Source organism: Euprymna scolopes, chromosome 29 (assembly GCF_053919585.1).
Source record: "Euprymna scolopes isolate OS-2025 chromosome 29, ASM5391958v1, whole genome shotgun sequence".
Lineage (NCBI taxonomy): Eukaryota > Metazoa > Mollusca > Cephalopoda > Sepiida > Sepiolidae > Euprymna > Euprymna scolopes.
The window spans coordinates 68,155,120-68,170,870 of record NC_136510.1 but is presented as its reverse complement, the minus strand read 5'-3'; the positions used below and the strand labels follow the sequence as shown (position 1 = coordinate 68,170,870).

At 37.7% G+C, this 15,751-nt stretch overlaps 29 non-coding genes across 29 annotated transcripts; all 29 read right to left on the bottom strand.

The window, feature by feature from the left end:
- Positions 1-466: 466 nt before the first annotated feature.
- On the bottom strand, positions 467-548 carry Trnal-aag (transfer RNA leucine (anticodon AAG)). The gene has a single exon. It is a non-coding gene; the product is annotated as a tRNA-Leu (tRNA).
- A 139-nt stretch (positions 549-687) lies between these two features.
- Positions 688-769, bottom strand: Trnal-aag (transfer RNA leucine (anticodon AAG)). The gene has a single exon. It is a non-coding gene; the product is annotated as a tRNA-Leu (tRNA).
- A 164-nt stretch (positions 770-933) lies between these two features.
- Trnal-uag (transfer RNA leucine (anticodon UAG)) lies at positions 934-1,015 on the bottom strand. The gene has a single exon. It is a non-coding gene; the product is annotated as a tRNA-Leu (tRNA).
- Positions 1,016-2,092: 1,077 nt separating this feature from the next.
- On the bottom strand, positions 2,093-2,174 carry Trnal-aag (transfer RNA leucine (anticodon AAG)). The gene has a single exon. It is a non-coding gene; the product is annotated as a tRNA-Leu (tRNA).
- A 139-nt stretch (positions 2,175-2,313) lies between these two features.
- Trnal-aag (transfer RNA leucine (anticodon AAG)) lies at positions 2,314-2,395 on the bottom strand. The gene has a single exon. It is a non-coding gene; the product is annotated as a tRNA-Leu (tRNA).
- A 167-nt stretch (positions 2,396-2,562) lies between these two features.
- On the bottom strand, positions 2,563-2,644 carry Trnal-uag (transfer RNA leucine (anticodon UAG)). The gene has a single exon. It is a non-coding gene; the product is annotated as a tRNA-Leu (tRNA).
- Positions 2,645-3,721: 1,077 nt separating this feature from the next.
- On the bottom strand, positions 3,722-3,803 carry Trnal-aag (transfer RNA leucine (anticodon AAG)). The gene has a single exon. It is a non-coding gene; the product is annotated as a tRNA-Leu (tRNA).
- Positions 3,804-4,189: 386 nt separating this feature from the next.
- Positions 4,190-4,271, bottom strand: Trnal-uag (transfer RNA leucine (anticodon UAG)). The gene has a single exon. It is a non-coding gene; the product is annotated as a tRNA-Leu (tRNA).
- A 1,078-nt stretch (positions 4,272-5,349) lies between these two features.
- Trnal-aag (transfer RNA leucine (anticodon AAG)) lies at positions 5,350-5,431 on the bottom strand. Its single transcript has one exon. It is a non-coding gene; the product is annotated as a tRNA-Leu (tRNA).
- Positions 5,432-5,570: 139 nt separating this feature from the next.
- On the bottom strand, positions 5,571-5,652 carry Trnal-aag (transfer RNA leucine (anticodon AAG)). Its single transcript has one exon. It is a non-coding gene; the product is annotated as a tRNA-Leu (tRNA).
- A 167-nt stretch (positions 5,653-5,819) lies between these two features.
- On the bottom strand, positions 5,820-5,901 carry Trnal-uag (transfer RNA leucine (anticodon UAG)). Its single transcript has one exon. It is a non-coding gene; the product is annotated as a tRNA-Leu (tRNA).
- A 1,079-nt stretch (positions 5,902-6,980) lies between these two features.
- Positions 6,981-7,062, bottom strand: Trnal-aag (transfer RNA leucine (anticodon AAG)). The gene has a single exon. It is a non-coding gene; the product is annotated as a tRNA-Leu (tRNA).
- A 139-nt stretch (positions 7,063-7,201) lies between these two features.
- Positions 7,202-7,283, bottom strand: Trnal-aag (transfer RNA leucine (anticodon AAG)). The gene has a single exon. It is a non-coding gene; the product is annotated as a tRNA-Leu (tRNA).
- Positions 7,284-7,450: 167 nt separating this feature from the next.
- Trnal-uag (transfer RNA leucine (anticodon UAG)) lies at positions 7,451-7,532 on the bottom strand. Its single transcript has one exon. It is a non-coding gene; the product is annotated as a tRNA-Leu (tRNA).
- Positions 7,533-8,611: 1,079 nt separating this feature from the next.
- Positions 8,612-8,693, bottom strand: Trnal-aag (transfer RNA leucine (anticodon AAG)). Its single transcript has one exon. It is a non-coding gene; the product is annotated as a tRNA-Leu (tRNA).
- A 139-nt stretch (positions 8,694-8,832) lies between these two features.
- Trnal-aag (transfer RNA leucine (anticodon AAG)) lies at positions 8,833-8,914 on the bottom strand. The gene has a single exon. It is a non-coding gene; the product is annotated as a tRNA-Leu (tRNA).
- Positions 8,915-9,081: 167 nt separating this feature from the next.
- Trnal-uag (transfer RNA leucine (anticodon UAG)) lies at positions 9,082-9,163 on the bottom strand. The gene has a single exon. It is a non-coding gene; the product is annotated as a tRNA-Leu (tRNA).
- Positions 9,164-10,242: 1,079 nt separating this feature from the next.
- On the bottom strand, positions 10,243-10,324 carry Trnal-aag (transfer RNA leucine (anticodon AAG)). Its single transcript has one exon. It is a non-coding gene; the product is annotated as a tRNA-Leu (tRNA).
- A 139-nt stretch (positions 10,325-10,463) lies between these two features.
- Trnal-aag (transfer RNA leucine (anticodon AAG)) lies at positions 10,464-10,545 on the bottom strand. The gene has a single exon. It is a non-coding gene; the product is annotated as a tRNA-Leu (tRNA).
- Positions 10,546-10,712: 167 nt separating this feature from the next.
- Trnal-uag (transfer RNA leucine (anticodon UAG)) lies at positions 10,713-10,794 on the bottom strand. Its single transcript has one exon. It is a non-coding gene; the product is annotated as a tRNA-Leu (tRNA).
- A 1,079-nt stretch (positions 10,795-11,873) lies between these two features.
- On the bottom strand, positions 11,874-11,955 carry Trnal-aag (transfer RNA leucine (anticodon AAG)). Its single transcript has one exon. It is a non-coding gene; the product is annotated as a tRNA-Leu (tRNA).
- A 139-nt stretch (positions 11,956-12,094) lies between these two features.
- Trnal-aag (transfer RNA leucine (anticodon AAG)) lies at positions 12,095-12,176 on the bottom strand. Its single transcript has one exon. It is a non-coding gene; the product is annotated as a tRNA-Leu (tRNA).
- A 167-nt stretch (positions 12,177-12,343) lies between these two features.
- Positions 12,344-12,425, bottom strand: Trnal-uag (transfer RNA leucine (anticodon UAG)). Its single transcript has one exon. It is a non-coding gene; the product is annotated as a tRNA-Leu (tRNA).
- A 1,079-nt stretch (positions 12,426-13,504) lies between these two features.
- Trnal-aag (transfer RNA leucine (anticodon AAG)) lies at positions 13,505-13,586 on the bottom strand. Its single transcript has one exon. It is a non-coding gene; the product is annotated as a tRNA-Leu (tRNA).
- Positions 13,587-13,725: 139 nt separating this feature from the next.
- Positions 13,726-13,807, bottom strand: Trnal-aag (transfer RNA leucine (anticodon AAG)). Its single transcript has one exon. It is a non-coding gene; the product is annotated as a tRNA-Leu (tRNA).
- Positions 13,808-13,974: 167 nt separating this feature from the next.
- Positions 13,975-14,056, bottom strand: Trnal-uag (transfer RNA leucine (anticodon UAG)). The gene has a single exon. It is a non-coding gene; the product is annotated as a tRNA-Leu (tRNA).
- Positions 14,057-15,135: 1,079 nt separating this feature from the next.
- Positions 15,136-15,217, bottom strand: Trnal-aag (transfer RNA leucine (anticodon AAG)). The gene has a single exon. It is a non-coding gene; the product is annotated as a tRNA-Leu (tRNA).
- Positions 15,218-15,356: 139 nt separating this feature from the next.
- On the bottom strand, positions 15,357-15,438 carry Trnal-uag (transfer RNA leucine (anticodon UAG)). The gene has a single exon. It is a non-coding gene; the product is annotated as a tRNA-Leu (tRNA).
- A 164-nt stretch (positions 15,439-15,602) lies between these two features.
- Positions 15,603-15,684, bottom strand: Trnal-uag (transfer RNA leucine (anticodon UAG)). Its single transcript has one exon. It is a non-coding gene; the product is annotated as a tRNA-Leu (tRNA).
- Between the last annotated feature and the right edge of the window lie 67 nt (positions 15,685-15,751).

Below are 15,751 nucleotides of genomic sequence, written 5' to 3'. Positions count from 1 at the left end.
ATTCAGTATCATCAAATTACGTATGTTCTTCTTTATGTAAATATTATCGTTGGTCAAAGTAAGATTCAAACTTTCCCATACACACACATTCATAATCATGAAACCAACGATTATTAATTTAACAACTTGTATGCGACAATAATTTCTTTTTCTTTTTGGTCATCCATACTTCCACTTGGACTATATTCTTTTTTCAATTATGTATCTTTTCCAATATAATTATTCTCTCTATAAGCCGAGCTGAATTTTAACATTCTCGAATAGTAATTCAGCCGTTACGTTAGAATGAATTTTAAAACTATTAAAACGACGTGTGCTTATATTTTTACTCATATAAGAATTTTTTTCTTTTCCCGTCTTTCCGAAGTAGCACTTTCACAGTATTTTAACTTCCATGATGTTGTAAGATCAAAACTTGAGCGGAATTGAGTAAAAACAGTTACGGACGTAAGTTAAATGTTACACATGATAGCGGTGGGATTCGAACCCACGCCTCCGAAGAGACTGGTGCCTTAAACCAGCGCCTTAGACCGCTCGGCTACGCTACCTGCCCTCTGCATTCGATACTTCGCGTTTTAATCATACTCAATATAAATGTGAAATTTGAAGAAATCCTAAACAAAAATTTGATTTACGTCATTTAAAAGTTTTATTTCTATTGGAATTAACAACCAACGTGTACACTATTGGCAGCGGTGGGATTCGAACCCACGCCTCCGAAGAGACTGGTGCCTTAAACCAGCGCCTTAGACCGCTCGGCCACGCTACCTACCTTACGCTGCAGTTATTTTGCGTTTTCATCACAATCACTTTGCATTTCAAACTTTGACAAGATTTCATCTAAAATTTAATCATTTCATTATACGACCAAATTGCTCATACACGTTGTTTTTACCATTTTCCGTCGGAATTCATGGCAAAAGTGTACACTATTGGCAGCGGTGGGATTCGAACCCACGCCTCCGAAGAGACTGGTGCCTAAAACCAGCGCCTTAGACCGCTCGGCCACGCTACCAGATAAGAACTCGCTAACCTCGCTTCGTTAATCACAACTCATAAATACAACTTTCAACAGACACAAATATATAGTGATTTTACCTCCGACAATCAGGTCATGTTTTTTGTCAAGTTTGTTTGCTTGTTTGTGTACAGTATACATCGCTTCAGCAACTGACATCAAACTTGTCAAACAATCGTCTACCTTAATGCGGCTTTGATTTCGGCATATCGAGGTCAAAACTCAAGTTTTCGTAAAAACTTGAAATTCACTCTTTTCGTTATAACTTCCGGTCTGTTTAGAGCATACACTCACAGCGTCGCCCAGATTTTAGCCAATAAACTTCCGCATATGATATATCTTAGAACTATGAGTGTGAAGTCATCTTTAAAATCATTTTCCATGATCGAAATTATGACGGAGTTTGAAATTCCGATATTTCCAGACATGTTGTATGGATCTGAAGCTCTTTTATAACAGTTACCAACATGCAAGTTGGTGACATAATTAGAAAAATAACTTTGGAGTAATCAACGTTTACACGACCTAACTGCGGCAATACTTCATATAATATGGGAAATGAAGGCTCGCATTAGATTAGGCCCATCCTTTCGTTATCAGACGGGCCTATTCAGTATCATCAAATTACGTATGTTCTTCTTTATGTAAATATTATCGTTGGTCAAAGTAAGATTCAAACTTTCCCATACACACACATTCATAATCATGAAATCAACGAGTATTAATTTAACAACTGGTATGCGACAATAATTTCTTTTTCTTTTTGGTCATCCATACTTCCACTTGGACTATATTCTTTTTTCAATTATGTATCTTTTCCAATATAATTATTCTCTCTATAAGCCGAGCTGAATTTTAACATTCTCGAATAGTAATTCAGCCGTTACGTTAGAATGAATTTTAAAACTATTAAAACGACGTGTGCTTATATTTTTACTCATATAAGAATTTTTTTCTTTTCCCGTCTTTCCGAAGTAGCACTTTCACAGTATTTTAACTTCCATGATGTTGTAAGATCAAAGCTTGAGCGGAATTGAGTAAAAACAGTTATGGACGTAACTTAAATGTTACAAATGATAGCGGTGGGATTCGAACCCACGCCTCCGAAGAGACTGGTGCCTTAAACCAGCGCCTTAGACCGCTCGGCCACGCTACCTGCCCTCTGCATTCGATACTTCGCGTTTTAATCATACTCAATATAAATGTGAAATTTGAAGAAATCCTAAACAAAAATTTGATTTACGTCATTTAAAAGTTTTATTTCTATTGGAATTAACAACAAACATGTACACTATTGGCAGCGGTGGGATTCGAACCCACGCCTCCGAAGAGACTGGTGCCTTAAACCAGCGCCTTAGACCGCTCGGCCACGCTACCTACCTTACGCTGCAGTTATTTTGCGTTTTCATCACAATCACTTTGCATTTCAAACTTTGACAAGATTTCATCTAAAATTTAATCATTTCATTATACGACCAAATTGCTCATACACGTGGTATTTGACCCATTTTTCGGTCGGAATTCATGGCAAAAGTGTACACTATTGGCAGCGGTGGGATTCGAACCCACGCCTCCGAAGAGACTGGTGCCTAAAACCAGCGCCTTAGACCGCTCGGCCACGCTACCAGATAAGAACTCGCTAACCTCGCTTCGTTAATCACAACTCATAAATACAACTTTCAACAGACACAAATACATAGTGATTTTACCTCCGACAATCAGGTCATGTTTTTTGTCAAGTTTGTTTGCTTGTTTGTGTACAGTATACATCGCTTCAGCAACTGACATCAAACTTGTCAAACAATCGTCTACCTTAATGCGGCTTTGATTTCGGCATATCGAGGTCAAAACTCAAGTTTTCGTAAAAACTTGAAATTCACTCTTTTCGTTATAACTTCCGGTCTGTTTAGAGCATACACTCACAGCGTCGGCCAGATTTTAGCCAATAAACTTCCGCATATGATATATCTTAGAACTATGAGTGTGAAGTCATCTTTAAAATCATTTTCCATGATCGAAATTATGACGGAGTTTGAAATTCCGATATTTCCAGACATGTTGTATGGATCTGAAGCTCTTTTATAACAGTTACCAACATGCAAGTTGGTGACATAATTAGAAAAATAACTTTGGAGTAATCAACGTTTACACGACCTAACTTCGGAAATACTTCATAAAATATGGGAAATGAAGGCTCGCATTAGATTAGGCCCATCCTTTCGTTATCAGACGGGCCTATTCAGTATCATCAAATTACGTATGTTCTTCTTTATGTAAATATTATCGTTGGTCAAAGTAAGATTCAAACTTTCCCATACACACACATTCATAATCATGAAATCAACGAGTATTAATTTAACAACTGGTATGCGACAATAATTTCTTTTTCTTTTTGGTCATCCATACTTCCACTTGGACTATATTCTTTTTTCAATTATGTATCTTTTCCAATATAATTATTCTCTCTATAAGCCGAGCTGAATTTTAACATTCTCGAATAGTAATTCAGCCGTTACGTTAGAATGAATTTTAAAACTATTAAAACGACGTGTGCTTATATTTTTACTCATATAAGAATTTTTTTCTTTTCCCGTCTTTCCGAAGTAGCACTTTCACAGTATTTTAACTTCCATGATGTTGTAAGATCAAAGCTTGAGCGGAATTGAGTAAAAACAGTTATGGACGTAACTTAAATGTTACACATGATAGCGGTGGGATTCGAACCCACGCCTCCGAAGAGACTGGTGCCTTAAACCAGCGCCTTAGACCGCTCGGCTACGCTACCTGCCCTCTGCATTCGATACTTCGCGTTTTAATCATACTCAATATAAATGTGAAATTTGAAGAAATCCTAAACAAAAATTTGATTTACGTCATTTAAAAGTTTTATTTCTATTGGAATTAACAACCAACGTGTACACTATTAGCAGCGGTGGGATTCGAACCCACGCCTAAGAAGAGACTGGTGCCTTAAACCAGCGCCTCAGACCGCTCGGCCACGCTACCTACCTTACGCTGCAGTTATTTTGCGTTTTCATCACAATCACTTTGCATTTCAAACTTTGACAAGATTTCATCTAAAATTTAATCATTTCATTATACGACCAAATTGCTCATACACGTTGTTTTTACCCATTTTCCGTCGGAATTCATGGCAAAAGTGTACACTATTGGCAGCGGTGGGATTCGAACCCACGCCTCCGAAGAGACTGGTGCCTAAAACCAGCGCCTTAGACCGCTCGGCCACGCTACCAGATAAGAACTCGCTAACCTCGCTTCGTTAATCACAACTCATAAATACAACTTTCAACAGACACAAATACATAGTGATTTTACCTCCGAGAATCAGGTCATGTTTTTTGTCAAGTTTGTTTGCTTGTTTGTGTACAGTATACATCGCTTCAGCAACTGACATCAAACTTGTCAAACAATCGTCTACCTTAATGCGGCTTTGATTTCGGCATATCGAGGTCAAAACTCAAGTTTTCGTAAAAACATGAAATTCACTCTTTTCGTTATAACTTCGGGTCTGTTTAGAGCATACACTCACAGCGTCGCCCAGATTTTAGCCAATAAACTTCCGCATATGATATATCTTTGAACTATGAGTGTGAAGTCATCTTTAAAATCATTTTCCATGATCGAAATTATGACGGAGTTTGAAATTCCGATATTTCCAGACATGTTGTATGGATCTGAAGCTCTTTTATAACAGTTACCAACATGCAAGTTGGTGACATAATTAGAAAAATAACTTTGGAGTAATCAACGTTTACACGACCTAACTGCGGCAATACTTCATATAATATGGGAAATGAAGGCTCGCATTAGATTAGGCCCATCCTTTCGTTATCAGACGGGCCTATTCAGTATCATCAAATTACGTATGTTCTTCTTTATGTAAATATTATCGTTGGTCAAAGTAAGATTCAAACTTTCCCATACACACACATTCATAATCATGAAATCAACGAGTATTAATTTAACAACTGGTATGCGACAATAATTTCTTTTTCTTTTTGGTCATCCATACTTCCACTTGGACTATATTCTTTTTTCAATTATGTATCTTTTCCAATATAATTATTCTCTCTATAAGCCGAGCTGAATTTTAACATTCTCGAATAGTAATTCAGCCGTTACGTTAGAATGAATTTTAAAACTATTAAAACGACGTGTGCTTATATTTTTACTCATATAAGAATTTTGTTTCTTTTCCCGTCTTTCCGAAGTAGCACTTTCACAGTATTTTAACTTCCATGATGTTGTAAGATCAAAGCTTGAGCGGAATTGAGTAAAAACAGTTACGGACGTAAGTTAAATGTTACACATGATAGCGGTGGGATTCGAACCCACGCCTCCGAAGAGACTAGTGCCTTAAACCAGCGCCTTAGACCGCTCGGCTACGCTACCTGCCCTCTGCATTCGATACTTCGCGTTTTAATCATACTCAATATAAATGTGAAATTTGAAGAAATCCTAAACAAAAATTTGATTTACGTCATTTAAAAGTTTTATTTCTATTGGAATTAACAACCAACGTGTACACTATTGGCAGCGGTGGGATTCGAACCCACGCCTCCGAAGAGACTGGTGCCTTAAACCAGCGCCTTAGACCGCTCGGCCACGCTACCTACCTTACGCTGCAGTTATTTTGCGTTTTCATCACAATCACTTTGCATTTCAAACTTTGACAAGATTTCATCTAAAATTTAATCATTTCATTATACGACCAAATTGCTCATACACGTGGTATTTGACCCATTTTTCCGTCGGAATTCATGGCAAAAGTGTACACTATTGGCAGCGGTGGGATTCGAACCCACGCCTCCGAAGAGACTGGTGCCTAAAACCAGCGCCTTAGACCGCTCGGCCACGCTACCAGATAAGAACTCGCTAACCTCGCTTCGTTAATCACAACTCATAAATACAACTTTCAACAGACACAAATACATAGTGATTTTACCTCCGACAATCAGGTCATGTTTTTTGTCAAGTTTGTTTGCTTGTTTGTGTACAGTATACATCGCTTCAGCAACTGACATAAAACTTGTCAAACAATCGTCTACCTTAATGCGGCTTTGATTTCGGCATATCGAGGTCAAAACTCAAGTTTTCGTAAAAACTTGAAATTCACTCTTTTCGTTATAACTTCCGGTCTGTTTAGAGCATACACTCACAGCGTCGGCCAGATTTTAGCCAATAAACTTCCGCATATGATATATCTTTGAACTATAAGTGTGAAGTCATCTTTAAAATCATTTTCCATGATCGAAATTATGACGGAGTTTGAAATTCCGATATTTCCAGACATGTTGTATGGATCTGAAGCTCTTTTATAACAGTTACCAACATGCAAGTTGGTGACATAATTAGAAAAATAACTTTGGAGTAATCAACGTTTACACGACCTAACTGCGGCAATACTTCATATAATATGGGAAATGAAGGCTCGCATTAGATTAGGCCCATCCTTTCGTTATCAGACGGGCCTATTCAGTATCATCAAATTACGTATGTTCTTCTTTATGTAAATATTATCGTTGGTCAAAGTAAGATTCAAACTTTCCCATACACACACATTCATAATCATGAAATCAACGAGTATTAATTTAACAACTGGTATGCGACAATAATTTTTTGTTTTCTTTTTGGTCATCCATACTTCCACTTGGACTATATTCTTTTTTCAATTATGTATCTTTTCCAATATAATTATTCTCTCTATAAGCCGAGCTGAATTTTAACATTCTCGAATAGTAATTCAGCCGTTACGTTAGAATGAATTTTAAAACTATTAAAACGACGTGTGCTTATATTTTTACTCATATAAGAATTTTTTTCTTTTCCCGTCTTTCCGAAGTAGCACTTTCACAGTATTTTAACTTCCATGATGTTGTAAGATCAAAACTTGAGCGGAATTGAGTAAAAACAGTTACGGACGTAAGTTAAATGTTACACATGATAGCGGTGGGATTCGAACCCACGCCTCCGAAGAGACTGGTGCCTTAAACCAGCGCCTTAGACCGCTCGGCTACGCTACCTGCCCTCTGCATTCGATACTTCGCGTTTTAATCATACTCAATATAAATGTGAAATTTGAAGAAATCCTAAACAAAAATTTGATTTACGTCATTTAAAAGTTTTATTTCTATTGGAATTAACAACCAACGTGTACACTATTGGCAGCGGTGGGATTCGAACCCACGCCTCCGAAGAGACTGGTGCCTTAAACCAGCGCCTTAGACCGCTCGGCCACGCTACCTACCTTACGCTGCAGTTATTTTGCGTTTTCATCACAATCACTTTGCATTTCAAACTTTGACAAGATTTCATCTAAAATTTAATCATTTCATTATACGACCAAATTGCTCATACACGTGGTATTTGACCCATTTTTCCGTCGGAATTCATGGCAAAAGTGTACACTATTGGCAGCGGTGGGATTCGAACCCACGCCTCCGAAGAGACTGGTGCCTAAAACCAGCGCCTTAGACCGCTCGGCCACGCTACCAGATAAGAACTCGCTAACCTCGCTTCGTTAATCACAACTCATAAATACAACTTTCAACAGACACAAATACATAGTGATTTTACCTCCGACAATCAGGTCATGTTTTTTGTCAAGTTTGTTTGCTTGTTTGTGTACAGTATACATCGCTTCAGCAACTGACATCAAACTTGTCAAACAATCGTCTACCTTAATGCGGCTTTGATTTCGGCATATCGAGGTCAAAACTCAAGTTTTCGTAAAAACTTGAAATTCACTCTTTTCGTTATAACTTCCGGTCTGTTTAGAGCATACACTCACAGCGTCGGCCAGATTTTAGCCAATAAACTTCCGCATATGATATATCTTTGAACTATGAGTGTGAAGTCATCTTTAAAATCATTTTCCATGATCGAAATTATGACGGAGTTTGAAATTCCGATATTTCCAGACATGTTGTATGGATCTGAAGCTCTTTTATAACAGTTACCAACATGCAAGTTGGTGACATAATTAGAAAAATAACTTTGGAGTAATCAACGTTTACACGACCTAACTGCGGCAATACTTCATATAATATGGGAAATGAAGGCTCGCATTAGATTAGGCCCATCCTTTCGTTATCAGACGGGCCTATTCAGTATCATCAAATTACGTATGTTCTTCTTTATGTAAATATTATCGTTGGTCAAAGTAAGATTCAAACTTTCCCATACACACACATTCATAATCATGAAATCAACGAGTATTAATTTAACAACTGGTATGCGACAATAATTTTTTGTTTTCTTTTTGGTCATCCATACTTCCACTTGGACTATATTCTTTTTTCAATTATGTATCTTTTCCAATATAATTATTCTCTCTATAAGCCGAGCTGAATTTTAACATTCTCGAATAGTAATTCAGCCGTTACGTTAGAATGAATTTTAAAACTATTAAAACGACGTGTGCTTATATTTTTACTCATATAAGAATTTTTTTCTTTTCCCGTCTTTCCGAAGTAGCACTTTCACAGTATTTTAACTTCCATGATGTTGTAAGATCAAAACTTGAGCGGAATTGAGTAAAAACAGTTACGGACGTAAGTTAAATGTTACACATGATAGCGGTGGGATTCGAACCCACGCCTCCGAAGAGACTGGTGCCTTAAACCAGCGCCTTAGACCGCTCGGCTACGCTACCTGCCCTCTGCATTCGATACTTCGCGTTTTAATCATACTCAATATAAATGTGAAATTTGAAGAAATCCTAAACAAAAATTTGATTTACGTCATTTAAAAGTTTTATTTCTATTGGAATTAACAACCAACGTGTACACTATTGGCAGCGGTGGGATTCGAACCCACGCCTCCGAAGAGACTGGTGCCTTAAACCAGCGCCTTAGACCGCTCGGCCACGCTACCTACCTTACGCTGCAGTTATTTTGCGTTTTCATCACAATCACTTTGCATTTCAAACTTTGACAAGATTTCATCTAAAATTTAATCATTTCATTATACGACCAAATTGCTCATACACGTGGTATTTGACCCATTTTTCCGTCGGAATTCATGGCAAAAGTGTACACTATTGGCAGCGGTGGGATTCGAACCCACGCCTCCGAAGAAACTGGTGCCTAAAACCAGCGCCTTAGACCGCTCGGCCACGCTACCAGATAAGAACTCGCTAACCTCGCTTCGTTAATCACAACTCATAAATACAACTTTCAACAGACACAAATACATAGTGATTTTACCTCCGACAATCAGGTCATGTTTTTTGTCAAGTTTGTTTGCTTGTTTGTGTACAGTATACATCGCTTCAGCAACTGACATCAAACTTGTCAAACAATCGTCTACCTTAATGCGGCTTTGATTTCGGCATATCGAGGTCAAAACTCAAGTTTTCGTAAAAACTTGAAATTCACTCTTTTCGTTATAACTTCCGGTCTGTTTAGAGCATACACTCACAGCGTCGCCCAGATTTTAGCCAATAAACTTCCGCATATGATATATCTTTGAACTATGAGTGTGAAGTCATCTTTAAAATCATTTTCCATGATCGAAATTATGACGGAGTTTGAAATTCCGATATTTCCAGACATGTTGTATGGATCTGAAGCTCTTTTATAACAGTTACCAACATGCAAGTTGGTGACATAATTAGAAAAATAACTTTGGAGTAATCAACGTTTACACGACCTAACTGCGGCAATACTTCATATAATATGGGAAATGAAGGCTCGCATTAGATTAGGCCCATCCTTTCGTTATCAGACGGGCCTATTCAGTATCATCAAATTACGTATGTTCTTCTTTATGTAAATATTATCGTTGGTCAAAGTAAGATTCAAACTTTCCCATACACACACATTCATAATCATGAAATCAACGAGTATTAATTTAACAACTGGTATGCGACAATAATTTTTTGTTTTCTTTTTGGTCATCCATACTTCCACTTGGACTATATTCTTTTTTCAATTATGTATCTTTTCCAATATAATTATTCTCTCTATAAGCCGAGCTGAATTTTAACATTCTCGAATAGTAATTCAGCCGTTACGTTAGAATGAATTTTAAAATTATTAAAACGACGTGTGCTTATATTTTTACTCATATAAGAATTTTTTTCTTTTCCCGTCTTTCCGAAGTAGCACTTTCACAGTATTTTAACTTCCATGATGTTGTAAGATCAAAACGTGAGCGGAATTGAGTAAAAACAGTTACGGACGTAAGTTAAATGTTACACATGATAGCGGTGGGATTCGAACCCACGCCTCCGAAGAGACTTGTGCCTTAAACCAGCGCCTTAGACCGCTCGGCTACGCTACCTGCCCTCTGCATTCGATACTTCGCGTTTTAATCATACTCAATATAAATGTGAAATTTGAAGAAATCCTAAACAAAAATTTGATTTACGTCATTTAAAAGTTTTATTTCTATTGGAATTAACAACCAACGTGTACACTATTGGCAGCGGTGGGATTCGAACCCACGCCTCCGAAGAGACTGGTGCCTTAAACCAGCGCCTTAGACCGCTCGGCCACGCTACCTACCTTACGCTGCAGTTATTTTGCGTTTTCATCACAATCACTTTGCATTTCAAACTTTGACAAGATTTCATCTAAAATTTAATCATTTCATTATACGACCAAATTGCTCATACACGTGGTATTTGACCCATTTTTCCGTCGGAATTCATGGCAAAAGTGTACACTATTGGCAGCGGTGGGATTCGAACCCACGCCTCCGAAGAAACTGGTGCCTAAAACCAGCGCCTTAGACCGCTCGGCCACGCTACCAGATAAGAACTCGCTAACCTCGCTTCGTTAATCACAACTCATAAATACAACTTTCAACAGACACAAATACATAGTGATTTTACCTCCGACAATCAGGTCATGTTTTTTGTCAAGTTTGTTTGCTTGTTTGTGTACAGTATACATCGCTTCAGCAACTGACATCAAACTTGTCAAACAATCGTCTACCTTAATGCGGCTTTGAAATCGGCATATCGAGGTCAAAACTCAAGTTTTCGTAAAAACTTGAAATTCACTCTTTTCGTTATAACTTCCGGTCTGTTTAGAGCATACACTCACAGCGTCGCCCAGATTTTAGCCAATAAACTTCCGCATATGATATATCTTTGAACTATGAGTGTGAAGTCATCTTTAAAATCATTTTCCATGATCGAAATTATGACGGAGTTTGAAATTCCGATATTTCCAGACATGTTGTATGGATCTGAAGCTCTTTTATAACAGTTACCAACATGCAAATTGGTGACATAATTAGAAAAATAACTTTGGAGTAATCAACGTTTACACGACCTAACTTCGGCAATACTTCATATAATATGGGAAATGAAGGCTCGCATTAGATTAGGCCCATCCTTTCGTTATCAGACGGGCCTATTCAGTATCATCAAATTACGTATGTTCTTCTTTATGTAAATATTATCGTTGGTCAAAGTAAGATTCAAACTTTCCCATACACACACATTCATAATCATGAAATCAACGCGTATTAATTTAACAACTGGTATGCGACAATAATTTTTTGTTTTCTTTTTGGTCATCCATACTTCCACTTGGACTATATTCTTTTTTCAATTATGTATCTTTTCCAATATAATTATTCTCTCTATAAGCCGAGCTGAATTTTAACATTCTCGAATAGTAATTCAGCCGTTACGTTAGAATGAATTTTAAAACTATTAAAACGACGTGTGCTTATATTTTTACTCATATAAGAATTTTTTTCTTTTCCCGTCTTTCCGAAGTAGCACTTTCACAGTATTTTAACTTCCATGATGTTGTAAGATCAAAACTTGAGCGGAATTGAGTAAAAACAGTTACGGACGTAAGTTAAATGTTACACATGATAGCGGTGGGATTCGAACCCACGCCTCCGAAGAGACTGGTGCCTTAAACCAGCGCCTTAGACCGCTCGGCAACGCTACCTGCCCTCTGCATTCGATACTTCGCGTTTTAATCATACTCAATATAAATGTGAAATTTGAAGAAATCCTAAACAAAAATTTGATTTACGTCATTTAAAAGTTTTATTTCTATTGGAATTAACAACCAACGTGTACACTATTGGCAGCGGTGGGATTCGAACCCACGCCTCCGAAGAGACTGGTGCCTTAAACCAGCGCCTTAGACCGCTCGGCCACGCTACCTACCTTACGCTGCAGTTATTTTGCGTTTTCATCACAATCACTTTGCATTTCAAACTTTGACAAGATTTCATCTAAAATTTAATCATTTCATTATACGACCAAATTGCTCATACACGTGGTATTTGACCCATTTTTCCGTCGGAATTCATGGCAAAAGTGTACACTATTGGCAGCGGTGGGATTCGAACCCACGCCTCCGAAGAGACTGGTGCCTAAAACCAGCGCCTTAGACCGCTCGGCCACGCTACCAGATAAGAACTCGCTAACCTCGCTTCGTTAATCACAACTCATAAATACAACTTTCAACAGACACAAATACATAGTGATTTTACCTCCGACAATCAGGTCATGTTTTTTGTCAAGTTTGTTTGCTTGTTTGTGTACAGTATACATCGCTTCAGCAACTGACATCAAACTTGTCAAACAATCGTCTACCTTAATGCGGCTTTGATTTCGGCATATCGAGGTCAAAACTCAAGTTTTCGTAAAAACTTGAAATTCACTCTTTTCGTTATAACTTCCGGTCTGTTTAGAGCATACACTCACAGCGTCGGCCAGATTTTAGCCAATAAACTTCCGCATATGATATATCTTTGAACTATGAGTGTGAAGTCATCTTTAAAATCATTTTCCATGATCGAAATTATGACGGAGTTTGAAATTCCGATATTTCCAGACATGTTGTATGGATCTGAAGCTCTTTTATAACAGTTACCAACATGCAAATTGGTGACATAATTAGAAAAATAACTTTGGAGTAATCAACGTTTACACGACCTAACTTCGGCAATACTTCATATAATATGGGAAATGAAGGCTCGCATTAGATTAGGCCCATCCTTTCGTTATCAGACGGGCCTATTCAGTATCATCAAATTACGTATGTTCTTCTTTATGTAAATATTATCGTTGGTCAAAGTAAGATTCAAACTTTCCCATACACACACATTCATAATCATGAAATCAACGAGTATTAATTTAACAACTGGTATGCGACAATAATTTTTTGTTTTCTTTTTGGTCATCCATACTTCCACTTGGACTATATTCTTTTTTCAATTATGTATCTTTTCCAATATAATTATTCTCTCTATAAGCCGAGCTGAATTTTAACATTCTCGAATAGTAATTCAGCCGTTACGTTAGAATGAATTTTAAAACTATTAAAACGACGTGTGCTTATATTTTTACTCATATAAGAATTTTTTTCTTTTCCCGTCTTTCCGAAGTAGCACTTTCACAGTATTTTAACTTCCATGATGTTGTAAGATCAAAACTTGAGCGGAATTGAGTAAAAACAGTGACGGACGTAAGTTAAATGTTACACATGATAGCGGTGGGATTCGAACCCACGCCTCCGAAGAAACTGGTGCCTTAAACCAGCGCCTTAGACCGCTCGGCCACGCTACCTGCCCTCTGCATTCGATACTTCGCGTTTTAATCATACTCAATATAAATGTGAAATTTGAAGAAATCCTAAACAAAAATTTGATTTACGTCATTTAAAAGTTTTATTTCTATTGGAATTAACAACCAACGTGTACACTATTGGCAGCGGTGGGATTCGAACCCACGCCTCCGAAGAGACTGGTGCCTTAAACCAGCGCCTTAGACCGCTCGGCCACGCTACCTACCTTACGCTGCAGTTATTTTGCGTTTTCATCACAATCACTTTGCATTTCAAACTTTGACAAGATTTCATCTAAAATTTAATCATTTCATTATACGACCAAATTGCTCATACACGTGGTATTTGACCCATTTTTCCGTCGAAATTCATGGCAAAAGTGTACACTATTGGCAGCGGTGGGATTCGAACCCACGCCTCCGAAGAGACTGGTGCCTAAAACCAGCGCCTTAGACCGCTCGGCCACGCTACCAGATAAGAACTCGCTAACCTCGCTTCGTTAATCACAACTCATAAATACAACTTTCAACAGACACAAATACATCGTGATTTTACCTCCGACAATCAGGTCATGTTTTTTGTCAAGTTTGTTTGCTTGTTTGTGTACAGTATACATCGCTTCAGCAACTGACATCAAACTTGTCAAACAATCGTCTACCTTAATGCGGCTTTGATTTCGGCATATCGAGGTCAAAACTCAAGTTTTCGTAAAAACTTGCAATTCACTCTTTTCGTTATAACTGCGGGTCTGTTTAGAGCATACACTCACAGCGTCGCCCAGATTTTAGCCAATAAACTTCCGCATATGATATATCTTTGAACTATGAGTGTGACGTCATCTTTAAAATCATTTTCCATGATCGAAATTATGACGGAGTTTGAAATTCCGATATTTCCAGACATGTTGTATGGATCTGAAGCTCTTTTATAACAGTTACCAACATGCAAGTTGGTGACATAATTAGAAAAATAACTTTGGAGTAATCAACGTTTACACGACCTAACTTCGGCAATACTTCATATAATATGGGAAATGAAGGCTCGCATTAGATTAGGCCCATCCTTTCGTTATCAGACGGGCCTATTCAGTATCATCAAATTACGTATGTTCTTCTTTATGTAAATATTATCGTTGGTCAAAGTAAGATTCAAACTTTCCCATACACACACATTCATAATCATGAAATCAACGCGTATTAATTTAACAACTGGTATGCGACAATAATTTTTTGTTTTCTTTTTGGTCATCCATACTTCCACTTGGACTATATTCTTTTTTCAATTATGTATCTTTTCCAATATAATTATTCTCTCTATAAGCCGAGCTGAATTTTAACATTCTCGAATAGTAATTCAGCCGTTACGTTAGAATGAATTTTAAAACTATTAAAACGACGTGTGCTTATATTTTTACTCATATAAGAATTTTTTTCTTTTCCCGTCTTTCCGAAGTAGCACTTTCACAGTATTTTAACTTCCATGATGTTGTAAGATCAAAACTTGGGCGGAATTGAGTAAAAACAGTTACGGACGTAAGTTAAATGTTACACATGATAGCGGTGGGATTCGAACCCACGCCTCCGAAGAGACTGGTGCCTTAAACCAGCGCCTTAGACCGCTCGGCCACGCTACCTGCCCTCTGCATTCGATACTTCGCGTTTTAATCATACTCAATATAAATGTGAAATTTGAAGAAATCCTAAACAAAAATTTGATTTACGTCATTTAAAAGTTTTATTTCTATTGGAATTAACAACCAACGTGTACACTATTGGCAGCGGTGGGATTCGAACCCACGCCTCCGAAGAGACTGGTGCCTAAAACCAGCTCCTTAGACCGCTCGGCCACGCTACCTACCTTACGCTGCAGTTATTTTGCGTTTTCATCACAATCACTTTGTATTTCAAACTTTGACAAGATTTCATCTAAAATTTAATCATTTCATTATACGACCAAATTGCTCATACACGTTGTTTTTACCATTTTCCGTCGGAATTCATGGCAAAAGTGTACACTATTGGCAGCGGTGGGATTCGAACCCACGCCTCCGAAGAGACTGGTGCCTAAAACCAGCGCCTTAGACCGCTCGGCCACGCTACCAGATAAGAACTCGCTAACCTCGCTTCGTTAATCACAACTCATAAATACAACTTTCAACAGACACAAA